General features: G+C 46.4%; 1 long non-coding RNA gene across 1 annotated transcript; it reads right to left on the bottom strand.

Moving 5' to 3' along the window:
• Positions 1-257: 257 nt before the first annotated feature.
• On the bottom strand, positions 258-5,113 carry LOC135303859 (uncharacterized). Its single transcript, XR_010365250.1, has 4 exons — positions 4,946-5,113; positions 2,446-2,500; positions 818-905; positions 258-730 (listed from the first exon to the last, which is right to left on the bottom strand). It is a non-coding gene; the product is annotated as an uncharacterized LOC135303859 (long non-coding RNA).
• Between the last annotated feature and the right edge of the window lie 8,032 nt (positions 5,114-13,145).

The raw sequence follows: 13,145 nt of genomic DNA, 5'->3' as shown, positions 1-13,145 counted from the left end.
CACTATACAATATTGTACTATATAATTAATATTATAAACAGTACAAAATTATACAATATATAGCAAACAGCACCTGTATAATGCATAATAGATATATTTTTATATCTACAAATACATACACATATAAATATCCTTCTGCCCGTGTGAAATGCGAGACGTGCTTCATGTTTCCTGTCTGGCACCAGTTTAATCTCTTTGTGGGGCTAAAGCATTGAATTCACCATCTGTCTCAAATCACTGCAAGTACAAGCATGACATAGTTACTGTGCAAGTTTCTTCTGGAAAAGAGTAGGGGACTCCTTCAGAACATGTATTTGTATGCTCCTGATTTATTCTGAAGTTATAACTCTTCCCATTTGGCTTTGATTTTGTCTGCGTTCTCTATTTTTTGCTTTGAAAGAGCACAGTTCTCAGCAGGTCTCAAAGTGTCCGCCAATGTGGCAGTGATGTACTCACTTCTCTCTGTGATTTATTTCCATGTCAGCTCCTCTCAGGCTGAGGGCTGCTGCATGTGCATTTCAATGGAAAGGTCATACCAATGGAATTTTGCAGGTGAACAAAATTAAACCTTCACAGACTCGTTTCCGGTAAGAAAAAGTGTTTTAGCAGCAGAACTGTAAAATGCTTCCGGAATAAAATCCAGATGTTTCTATCAGTGGTGCAGGAATGACCATTCTGTTAGAAGTGGTTGAAATTTTAAATAACCTGCTCAGACTTTGGACAGATTAGCCTATGGAGAAAAATGAGTGTTCAGCAATAGCTCATCAATCCCAAGGCTTTCCAAAGGACATCTACAACAGTACATGTTTAAACATACCTTTAAAGTGCCATTATTCTGACTTCAGTAAAGACTAAAGATCCAGAGGTTAAAGTGGCTGCTTTAAATTTCCTGTACACCCAGTGACCTGGACAAGGACATTACAAGAATAAGAAAATGAGAAAAGCAAATTTTAAGCAGTGCTGCCACTGTCTACTCGATAGCACTCTCCAGCTGAAACCCCATCACTCCAGCGATTTGCACTGATTTATACCTGCAGAAAAAGCCACAGCAAAACAAACAAAAAAACCCCTGAACGAGAACAAAGTTTGGATTTCCAGGTTGTGATCCGTGAAGAATATTGATCATTTAACAGTTATCAGAAGACAGGGTTCAAATTCCAGTTGAAGAAGTGGAAAGCCAGGGCAGGACCCCAATGGAGGGAAGAAAAGCAGGGCTACAGGTTGCACAGAAAAAGAAAAAGCCATGCATGCCCACTTGCTTTTTCCTTTCTGAGGTAACATTTAAGCACGCTGCTGCATTTTTACAGCACTGCCTGATTTTTGCACCAGTGCCTTAAATTGCAAAGGTAGGCATTGCTATGGCAGAAGTATTTCAGTGTGGTTTTTGTCTTCAAACAAAAAAAAGGTACTTAAAGAAATAGCCACTGTGTAAGTTCCAAGTCTGTCTTGATGCACTGGAAGAGAGTGAACTGCTGAGTCTACAGCATGCTGTATTTTTGTCAAGAAAACTTCAATCCATAAATGGATGCTGACAGATTAAGCATTGACATGACAAACTCTTTGTAGTCAGGAAAATCAGATCCCAAACCTGGCACTCCAGCCAGAGCCTGATGTGTTTAGAAGTGAATGCAAAGGAGCAGACTTGGTTGGAAAAATTGTCATCTATTTTAAATGAAAAAAAGGGCTCAGTACTTATTTCCACTTGCATCAAGATGAAACCAGGATTAAAACTTTTAATGACCAACTAGAATGAGACAAAGGCTGCAGAATACCTAGGAATTTTGTGGCTAGGAAGCTCTTTAGGAGATGTGATGCAAAGCAGGGAGTCAAACCCAAAGATGTCACGTCTGAGGTCAGCTCACTAATCACAGGGCTAGTGTATTTCCTAATATTTTTCTATAATCTCTTGGCTTTTTGTATTTTGCCCCTGCCCCTTCAAATGCTTGCTTTTGTTTCAGTCCACATCAAAACCAACTACACGAACCACAGGTTCATTTCTTCATTCTTATGGTAAAAACAGTAATTTGCAGTCTTTGCATGAATGTATATTGACATGTGAATGCAAAATAAAACCGTTCCACTCAAAGAAAGAGGCAAGTGCATAATCAGTCACAGAAATCATAAAACTATCTGTAGCCCCCACTTACCTCTAGTTCCAGATTAATATCCTAAGCTACCTCTTTCAAGATGAATAAAGTAATCATGAGGACATTGCCTGTTCTGGAACTGCTCCAGCATTTCCATCTCTTTCATACCTCTTGTTTTAACTAAATATTCTTGCTTGAGCCCAGGAACTTAGTGGCAAACGTATTTCTAAGAAGCCTACTCCAAATCTGGTCAATAGCACACTTATGCTCTTCATTCATTTCTTTTCATTCTCTCTTCAATGGATTCGTGCAACGGCTTCACAGGAAGTTCCCTTAGCACAACCAAATTATTGCATACCTTTAGCCTTTAATGTCTTCTGATGAGGACATCTGAAGCCACAATTTGTTCATTTCTGGAAGTGAATATTAAAAAAAATTCAGCTGAAGAGGTGCTAAAGATTTTGTTTAAATACTTGAGCTGAAATACTAAGCATCCATGTACCCATTAAGAGGTTTAGAAAATACAAGTAAAAACTTCTACATTGGTAGGCATCAGACTGTATTGATTTTGCTAAAAAAAGGACATATCTTTATTTTAAAAAGTCCGGCTAAAAACCTAACAATCAGGTAATAAGCAGCTACACTTGTAGCTCTGCTGAAGACCAAGTTTTCTAGCCTTTTCCTGTAGCCTGCCCCAGGTGAGTAACGAGACCCTGGTGAGGTAATTCAGCCAGATTGGCTCCGAGGTACTCGGCCCCTGCCTCGGGCCAGAGCCTGGCTGTGGTGGCAGATGCCTGGGCCTGCATGTGTCAGGCTGCTTGCTTCCCAAGGGTTCCTTGACATGGCATCCCCAAAGAGTCTGTAATCCGTGCCTGCTTTGTTCTGCATTGCTTAATATCCAGTGACTCAGCAGCATTCCCTGCCACCCACTGCCATATCTTCCCTGTTATTTGATACATTGTGAAACAGCCACTGATTTAATTTCATGCGTGAAGAATGAGCCTGCCACACATAATTCCCTAGCACGTCGTTATGTGGGATCTTATCTGGGAATGTCACAGCCCCAGGAAAAGTTTAGCTGGCATCTCAGTGAAGGCTCTGTTTTGTGGAAAGGCAGTTCTAAAATGTCTATCCTAGTGATCATACAGGGCCCAGGAACCCAAGGAAGAGGCAGGGAGAGCACCAAGGGACACTTATTGTGTGAGTGATGAGCAGATGCTCCAGAAGAGGCATGAACCAGCTCTGGAGCAGCACTGCCACAGCATGGAAGCTTCTCCAGCCACAGGCAGCTGCAGGTGTGTCCCTGCTCCATGGACAGGGAGCAGCTGACCCACCTTCAGCACTGAAGAGACTGCAAAAGGTTCGTGATGCTCTGTTTGCTTTGCTCCGGCTGATTTTGAAGACTTGGTTGGCATATTCAGCTGTGTAACTCTCTCCTGTTGTTTTGAAATGAGTTAAAATGTTTGAAGAACTCTCTCTCTTACCAACACTTCTGTATGGATGGAGCTCTCTGCTCTGGCCCTCAGGATTTTCCCCTGGGAGGAACCAGCTTGATAGCTTGCTAGTTTGAGTTAAATGACTTAAACGGTAAGTGGCATTTTGTTCTCATTACACTAAGAAAAGTCAATCAATATAAAGCCCATCAGCGCATTAATATAAAAGCAGAAACCAAAGAAAACTGATATTAAATGGAAATTCAGGATCCATTATATTGAACACTACAACTCAGTTTCCTGAAGTGGAGTTGACAAACCACCAGTAAGTGTCCAGCAGGGAGCAGTTCTCCTTGATTATACTGACTAGATGATTTAATAGGTCTGCTTCCTCTCTAATACCTATGACCATATGAAAATCAATGGCAGCCCACTTAGTGCAAGTACCTTCCCTCTCTTGCTCCAGATGCATGGTTTGAGCTACCTGTGCAGAGCAATGCTAGCAGAGATGCCAGCTGGCTGTCACCTCCTCGTACAGAAACTCTAGGCCAAAACCCAAAGGATTTCTTCTGAGCTCTGAAAAACACTCACCTCCTTTCCTTTGCAGGAACTTCAGGCATAACCCAGCCCCAGGAGAGGAGAGAGTGCCAGCTGTCCTTGGCAGAGCACGGTGGGCACCAGCTGGCAGCAGAGCGAGCTCTCTGCCCTGCCCTGTCCCCTTTTGGGACACGGCCCTGCCCGGTGGTGGGGAGGGGACAGGACAGGTGTCCCCCTGCAGGGACATTTCCTCCACTCCACAGCCCCAGGAACACCTACCTCGGCTGAATTAATATTAATTAATAATCCTACCCAGGCTGAATTCTCCCGACCGCCTTGTCCCGCAGGCTGTGAAATGCTGCGCCCAAGGAGGGGAAGCACTGTCCCCGCTGTACTGCCGAGGTTCCCTTGTGCTTTCCCTTTCATCCCATTTCCAGCAGATGCTACTCTACCCCAGATGCCTGCTAACCAGGAATTGCTCCTTACCCAAATGCCAGACCTTGACAGAAACATTTCTTGGTGTATTTTCAGAACACAGGAACACAATCCATCCAAAGTGGATCAATAGTATGACGTGTCTAATTAACAAGCAAAAAGGAACGAGCAAGGCCATGCCTACCCAGCGAAGCCCATGGTGATAAGCCAGTGCAGAAGCAAGCTCAATAAGCTAAAAACATTTTAGTAAACAGTGGCAGGACTATGGGAAATCACATTATACATCAGTAGTGCTGGTAAACAGCACAGGTGTAGGAGAAGCAATAAAATCTTAGGGCTTGCTAGTAAAATAAGGGAAAATGGAATAAAACATCCTTTCTGAAACAATCTTTATGAACTAAAACAACAAATACGACACAAATCTCCCCGGGTCCAAATCCCTTTGTTTCTCACCTGAACTTCAGATAATGTCAGAAACCCCAGAGGAGGCCAGCTTTGTGAGCAGGGCGCTGCTGCCTGGCCTTTTCGGAACATTCTGTGTGAGGGCTGCGAGCCGCCCTCAGGAGAAGGCGCCTCAGGAAGCGAGCACGGACACGGCGGTGCAACAGGGCACGGTCCCGCTACACCGGCGGTGCCACAGACACGGTGCCGGTGGGAACCACCAACATACGGCTCTGCTGCCACCTGCAGCTCCTCACGGTGCTTCCCGAGCCGCAGGGCTGCGCCCGCCGGTGGCCGCGGGCAAGCGGGAGCGCCGTGAGGGGAGCGCGGCGCCGTGAGGGACAGAGCCCGCCCCGCCCCTTTTAGGGCGTTTGAACGGCCCGCTCTGCGCTCTCATTGGTCCGCTCTGCACGCCCCCTCCCCTTAGGAGAGGTCTGATTGGTTGAGACAGCTGTCAATCAAACGCGGGGTTTGTTAATTAACGAAGCAGTGATGGCTGTGAAATTAATCACGCACATCTGTGGTAATCCGCAAGAATACGGGGAAATTCACAAAAATTCTCAAAGATCTGTGAAATCCGCACAAGTCTGTTACAGTTAATAAAGTCTGTGATAGGTGAAATGTGGAATCTGTCATCTGTGAAACGTGAAATTCACGCAAATCTCTGAAATTCACACAAATCTGTGATACATGAACCATGAAATTCACAAAAATCTGTGGTAATTCCCACCGATTTCTGAAATTCACACACATTTTTTGATCTGTGAAATGTCAAATTCACACAAATCTGCGATAATTCCCACAAATCTGTGATACGTGAAGCAGGAATTTCACACCAATCTCTGAAATTCACACGAATCTGTGATAATTCCCACAAATCTGTGATGTGATACGTGAAATTCACACCAATCTCTGAAATTCACACAAATCTGTGATAATTCCCACAAATCTGTGATGTGATACGTGAAATTCACACAAATCTCTGAAATTCACACAAATCTATGATAATTCCCACAAATCTGTGATGTGATACGTGAAACTCACACAAATCTGCAACAAATCACACAAATCTGTGATACCTGAACCGTGAAGTTCACACAAATCTGTGATAATTCACACAAATCTGTGATCTGTGATACGTGAAATTCACACAAATCTCTGAAATTCACACAAATCTTTGATCTGTGAAATGGGAAATTTACACAAATCTCTGAAATTCACACAAATCTCTGAAATTCACACAAATCTGTGATGATTCACACAAATCTGGTGGAATCTGGGATTCACACAGTGCTGTGATATGCTAATCAGGAATTGATGATGTGACGTGAATTGATATGTGCTACATTAATTGATATGTGCTATGTGATTATATGTGCTATATTAGTTGATATGTGCTACATTAATTGATATGTGCTACATTAATTGATATGTGCTCTGTGATTGATATGTGCTATGTGATTATATGTGCTATATTAATTGATATGTGCTCTATTAATTGATATGTGTTCTATTAATTGATATGTGCTTTATTAATTGATATGTGCGCTATTAACTGATATGTGCTATGTGATTGATATGTGCTACATTAATTGATATGTGCTCTATCAATTGATATGTGCTCTATTAATTGATATGTGCTACATCAATTGATATGTGCTATGTGATTGATATGTGCTCTATTGATTGATATGTGCTCTATTAATTGATATGTGCTCTATTAACTGATATGTGCTATGTGATTGATATGTGCTCTATTGATTGATATGTGCTACATTAATTGATATGTGCTACATTAATTGATATGTGCTGTATTCATTGATATGTGCTCTATTAATTGATATGTGCTGTATTAATTGATATGTGCTTGCTGCATTAATTGATATGTGCTCTGTGGCAGCACAAAGGGCAAACACGAGGGACGGGATCCTCGAGGCACAGCAGGACCATCAGAACATGGGGGTCACCCTGCTCCAGCTGAGCTGCAGGGTGCCAGCCCAGGGACACAGGGACAGTGCCCAGGGCAGGTGCCAGCCCAGGGACACAGGGACAGTGCCCAGGGCCACAGGGACGGTGCCCAGTGTGCTCTGTCCCTGCAGCCCGGGGCTGGGGCTCAGCTCTGCTGGCTCCTCTTTGCCAGCAGAGCCAGGTGCCTCCTCATTCCAGCTGCGTTTGCTCACTGAGGGCAGGAAGGAGCCACTGGGATTTCTGGGCTCTCTCCTGTCCTTCCCGAGGAAAGAGGCTGGGCCAGCCTGCTGAAGAGAGGGGACAGGGGGATTCTGTCCCCTTCTGCTGCTGTGAGATCCCAGTGAATTCCTTCAGCACCTCATGCTGAGCTCACCCAGCCCTGGCACCTGCAGGAGTGCTCTGAGGAGAACTGCACTTTCCAGGGCGAACTGTTCAGACAGAACTGTGACTTATTGATGATTGCTCCTGCATTTAACATTTTCCACAGCCCGTGGTTCAGCGAGGAAACACGGAGATGATTTCCCTTCCATGCAAACGGTAACCCAGACAATATGCAAACACATCTGCCTAAATCAAAGCAGAATTTCCATCCTCGCCCGCCCCTGCTCAGGCACAAACCTTGGCAGCAATTAGGGAGGTTCAGAAATCAAACACAGAAAGAAAGATGAGAGGCACACAACTGCATGTTTAAATGAGATACATTTGGTAAAGGAAAGGAATCTTTCCTAAAAGGTCACCTAACCCACTAGGACAAAAAAAGTATTTGTTATTATTTATTCCATTTTCATGAAAGAGACACTTATTCTTTCACCTTCTTTGGTGTTTGTGTGAGTCATTAATTCTCAGGTAACGAGTGATAAACCGAGTGAGACTTTTCCAGAAAAACAGAAGACATGGGACTGATGCCTCAGTTGTGCTATAATTAAACCAGCAATTACTGTCTGCACTATCCAGACCCCACAGGTCTGGGTTTTTTGCTTTGCAGCTGGGTGCAGCATAAGCAACATGCACTGAGTGTTTCTGACAGTGGTTTTAATTGATCATGGCATTGATCATCTGCTTGCAGTGGCTGGGGGTTTCTTCAGAGAAGTTTTTGGTGTCTTATGCTGCTGCTGATGGAAGCACAAGTGCTGATGGTGGCGTGACTAACATTCCAGCTTTAGTTACTGCACGCCACCCCAGTGGTTTCTTGCACCCTTTCCATCCCCTCAGCTGAGGGCGTGATGCTGAACACTGGCCAGTTTTGGGGGAGAGGGATGGGACTGCAGCTCTGGAACCCCACGTGCCCTGCTCTCAGCGCTGGTGGCCTTGCCAAGCCAGCATCTGGCACTTTGGAGCCCCAAATCTGAGTTTTCAGGCGAGGCAGCAGCAGCAGCAGGATTATTTTTATTTTTAAGCTCATTTATGTACATATGTTGGGCTGTCAGGAGCAGCACGAAGCAGATGCTTTTGCATAACTGTGTGCTGGAGCCTGGAGCCAGGGCTGGCGCGTGGGTGGGGAGGGCTGGTCACACATCTCCAGCAGGAGCCCGGCGGATGTCGTAAGAGCCACACGGAGAACATCTGCTCCTCTGCAGAGCTGCTGCTCCTCTGCAGAGCTGCTCCTCTGCACACACTTGGGCACGCAAGCACCAGCAGGCCCCGAGCAGGGGCTGCTCCTGCCCAAATCCCCGTGTCAGCCCCGGTGTTTGCCCCAGAGCCTCTAGCTCACCCCCTGTGCTCAGCAGCATCCAAGCTCTGCCAGTCCATACAATACTCCAAGGGGAGTTTTCCCCCTGGCTGGCTGCACTGTTCATGTTTCTTTCTCTCCTTCTTGCAAACACACTCACTCAGCCAACACCACCTTCCCCAGTTTCTCTGACTTTTCTTCCAGTTGTTCTGCCCAGTGCCCTTCAACTTCTTAGCCTTGTCTTCCCAAGGCCAACGGAAGGGGATTTTCTGTCCACTTCCCCTGTTGCTCCTTCCTGGGGCAAATCCCACCCTCTCTGCCAGGAATGGCTTTGTCCCATTTTTTAATTTGTGGGAAGCTGTTAATCAGCCTTCCTTCCTTCCTTCCTTGGTGAAGCACACACCCACCCAGCCCCTGCCTCCCTCCAGTGTCCTGCAAGCTGCTTCATCCATGCAGGGCTCTCTGGGGGGTTCTGGTGGAGGGGGAGCATCCTTGTCCTGACATGGTCTGTCTCTGGGGGCACGTGTCTGTGGTGGGCCTGGCTGTGCAGCAAAGCTGAACTCACCCCGGGCTCCCCTTCAAGTGAGGGGTTTGAGAAACAAACAGAGGGAAGCAGAACAGAGAGAATGAGACCAGTGATGGTGTGACCACCATGGGGATTTTTGGACAGGTAATACTGATGCCTCAAGTTTCAGCTTTTCTATTTTCCAGATTCTGTGCTGCTTTAGTGTGTGGGTCTGGGCTTCACATGAGGGCATGGTGAGCTCTGTGCACAGAGCAGGGAGACAAAACAATTCCTGCTCCAGCTGGGCACCAAGGACATATGATCCCAATCTCAGCCCAGGAGCACAAACCCCGTGGGCTGCAGAGAGAAAAACAAGCAGGATGGGACTGCAGGGGCTGCAGCTGGAACTGGACACTGAACTGCAATGTGCACATGGAGCAGAGCTGAGCCCAGGGAGAGACCCCGGCAGCGCTCGTGCATTTTGGGGCCATTTGGGTTCATCTTGGGTGCAGCCCTGGCTGGGCTCTGGTGCTGCCCAAGGTGGATCCATGGAGGAGATCCTTGGAATGAATCCCTGCTTTATTCTGTAGCTCTGCCCAGCCTCTCCTCTGGGGCAGCTTCCCAAGGGATCCGTACAACTCCTCCTGTTTCTCCCAGTCCCCAGCTGAGGGTCAGACACTTGGAGCCCCGTGTGCACCCAGCTGGTGCCACAGCTTTGGGCTGCACTGTCTGTGGGAAGGGGGCACACACGGCCCTGGGCCCTGCCTGGGCTGGGCCTGGCTAAACTCCAAGGGCAAGAGCTGCTTTGTCTGCTGTGGCCAGCTCTGCGCAGGGGCGGGCTGCATCCAGGACTTCAAAGATGTCACATTTGCTTGCCAGGCCAAAAAAGAGAAGTCTGGAGCCCATATTTTCCAACATTTCAAGTCTGCAGTGTACTTGAAAAGTCTGAAGTCTTTGACAGGGTTTTATACTTGCAGAGGGGGATTTTATTTTGAACATCCTTTAAATACTTTGTGGGTAGGAGTATTTCCAGTTTTGGAGTGGTGCATGTATTCTGATAAATAAAATCAGCCTACGGTGTGGACCTTTGCATTGGTAATCAATACAGCATTTATCTGCATCAGTGACTCACGCAGCCTGCCACATAGGCTTTGTTCAGTTGAAAGGTTATATTCATATCACCAAGTATTTACGTTGTAGATAATTTAACATCAATGAACAGGTATTTTGCAATATGTAATTTATTAAAGAATAAGAGTTTTGCATCCCGTGATGTGCTGCAGTCTTCATAATTACGTTTCTCAAACCTAAAAACCTTTTGGCTCCATAATATATTGTTCATCTCGAAAGACAGAAAACTGTAGGTCAGAAGCATGGTGGTAATAGTTGAAAGAAACACTTTTCCCAGTCAAAATGGTGTTTATTCAAACCCCGACTTCCCAACCCAAATGATGCCATTTTGCCCAAATTCTTCTATCGGGTACACTTTTTATTCCCAGAATAGCTCTGAGGAACAGCTCTGTGTTTGCTGCAGACCAAGCTGGCCAAGAACACAGATTGGTGTGGCTGCCATGTGAGGAGAAGAGGCAGAGTTCTGTCTCTGCAGCTTAAACTTGGTATTCGAATGACTTGAATACAAATAAATTCAAATAAAACTTGAATACAAATTCTTGTAATTTCCTAGTTACTACTCACAGTAATCACAGCTTTGGGAGAAGATCTTTTCTCTGTGTGCTTTGTTTTTAAATATCTGTGTTCAGCAGAGTTCCACAAGAACACATTGCAAAACACTGCAGGAGACTAAAGGGAAATCTTTAAGTGACTTGATATTGGGACCCAGCAATGCTTTGGGGCAGAGGTAGGAAACCCCTCCTGGCTAATGGCAGAAACCTCTGGGTGCAACATGTGGCACACCAAGCGGCAAATCCAGCTGATGGCCACAGAGCTGGGCCAGAGCAGAGAGCCTGTGCTCTGTCTGGGGGAGAATGAGATCTGCTGGGTGGAACAGGCTCATCTGCTTCAAAGCAAAATGGCAATTCCCAGCTGGCCAGGCAGCTGCGGGAGCCTGTGGCCAGGCATGGAGCTCAGCCTGCTGGAAAAACATGATCAGCAACACTCAGAGCAACAGCAGCAAAACCTGGTGGGAGAGCAGAGCCAGGGAGCCCAGCTGTGCCTGAGGCCATGGAAGTCTGCAGCACCTCGGGGACACGGCAGGTTCCTCATCCCTGTGGGATCCCTGTGCTGGCTGCACCTCAAACACGTCCATGTGAACCAAAACCAAACATATCCATGGAAATCCAGAACACGTCCATGTGAACCCAAACCAAACACATCCATGAAAATCCAGAACACATCCATGTGAACCCACACCAAACACATCCATGAAAATCCAGAACACATCCATGTGCACCCAAAGCAAACACATCCATGTGAACCCAAACCAAACACATCCATGAAAATCCAGAACACATCCATGTGAACCCACACCAAACACATCCATGAAAATCCAGAACACATCCATGTGAACCCACACCAAACACATCCATGAAAATCCAGAACACATCCATGTGAACCCACACCAAACACATCCATGGAAATCCAGAACACATCCATGTGAACCCAAACCAAACACATCCATGAAAATCCAGAACACATCCATGTGAACCCACACCAAACACATCCATGGAAATCCAGAACACATCCATGTGAACCCAAACCAAACACATCCATGAAAATCCAGAACACATCCATGTGATCCCAAACCAAACACATCCATGGAAATCCAGAACACATCCATGTGCACCCAAAGCAAACCCTTGGCCTGGGAGCATGAGGACCAGCAGTGGGAAGAAGTCACACGTGTCACAGGGCCCCCAGGAGATGGCTGTACCCCCCTGTCCCCTGAGCAGCCTGCAGAGCAGACCAGGTCCCACCCTATCCACCCCTGGGGCTGTGCCTGGTATCCTCTGCCCAGGCTCCCTGGGCAGTGCCACGGGGTCTTTTCCACCTCACTCTGCAAGGGAAGTTTCTGAGGAGTCCACACCAAATGCAATCACCTGTGTGGCCACCCCCAGTTGAGCTCCAGGGGCGGCCAAGTCCCAGGATGGGGGTAGAAATGGGGCCATTTTACAGCAATTGCCTCCCAGACTGCTCCTCTGCCAGTCTTCATCCCAAGTTTCTCCTGATTCTGTCCAGAATGGCTTCTGCTAGACTTATTCTCTATTGATTTATTGAGTACTCTTTAATCCTCCAACTAAATTCAGGAGACACTGTGCTTTTCAAAGGCAGAATTAGGCTCTGTGATTACGGAAAAATTGTCCTATTTAAAGGAGAGAAAAACAAAAGCTCCAAGAAAATATTTGCAGAGGTCTCTGGGCTTGCAGCTTTGTTCTGCAATGCCCCAACTAACTGCAGATGTGGTCATTTCATTGGCACCAAACTGTGAATTACAGCCCTGCTCAATACCTGATCCATATTTATTGGAGAAATTGCACCAATTCTTGGAAACCATAGATATCTATAGGAAGCACAGAACAGTGTTGTGTTTCCTAAGGGGAATTTATGAGGCAACCATTGCATGGGTAGTGGATTGCAGACCCCCACAGTCATCCTGGGCTGCAGGAACCCTTCATTTCAGGATCGCTTCCTATTGACACACTGCCTTGAAAGTTCAAGCAAAGCACCCACTATTTTCAGTGATATGCAGGGCTAATTAGCTCATGTAACTATTGTTTGCACTGCTTCATCTTCATTGCTCCTCTGACTTTGCATGCAGGCAACAATTACAAAGCCGTAGGGACATGCAGAGTTATGCCAGGAATCTCAGGTTTAATCGGAGAGGGCACAGACAGGAGCAGCACTGCCCACTGCAGGTGCCCACCTGACGGGTGTGCAGGGGGATTTCACGTGTCTGTCTGTGTCCCACACTGTGCAGGCTGAGTTTAACAGCTGGCACAAAGGGCTGTGTGCTCCCTGGAATAAAACCCCTGAGTCTCAAGGCCTCGATGCAGACAGCCACGTGAAGAGTGCTGTCTTTTTGGGAAGCTAACAGCAGTGCATGTTTACGGGAG

This window comes from Passer domesticus, chromosome 6 (genome assembly GCF_036417665.1).
Source record: "Passer domesticus isolate bPasDom1 chromosome 6, bPasDom1.hap1, whole genome shotgun sequence".
In the NCBI taxonomy this organism is placed as follows: domain Eukaryota; kingdom Metazoa; phylum Chordata; class Aves; order Passeriformes; family Passeridae; genus Passer; species Passer domesticus.
The sequence above is the reverse complement of the archived record's forward strand: the minus strand, read 5'-3'. Positions and strand labels throughout refer to the sequence as shown.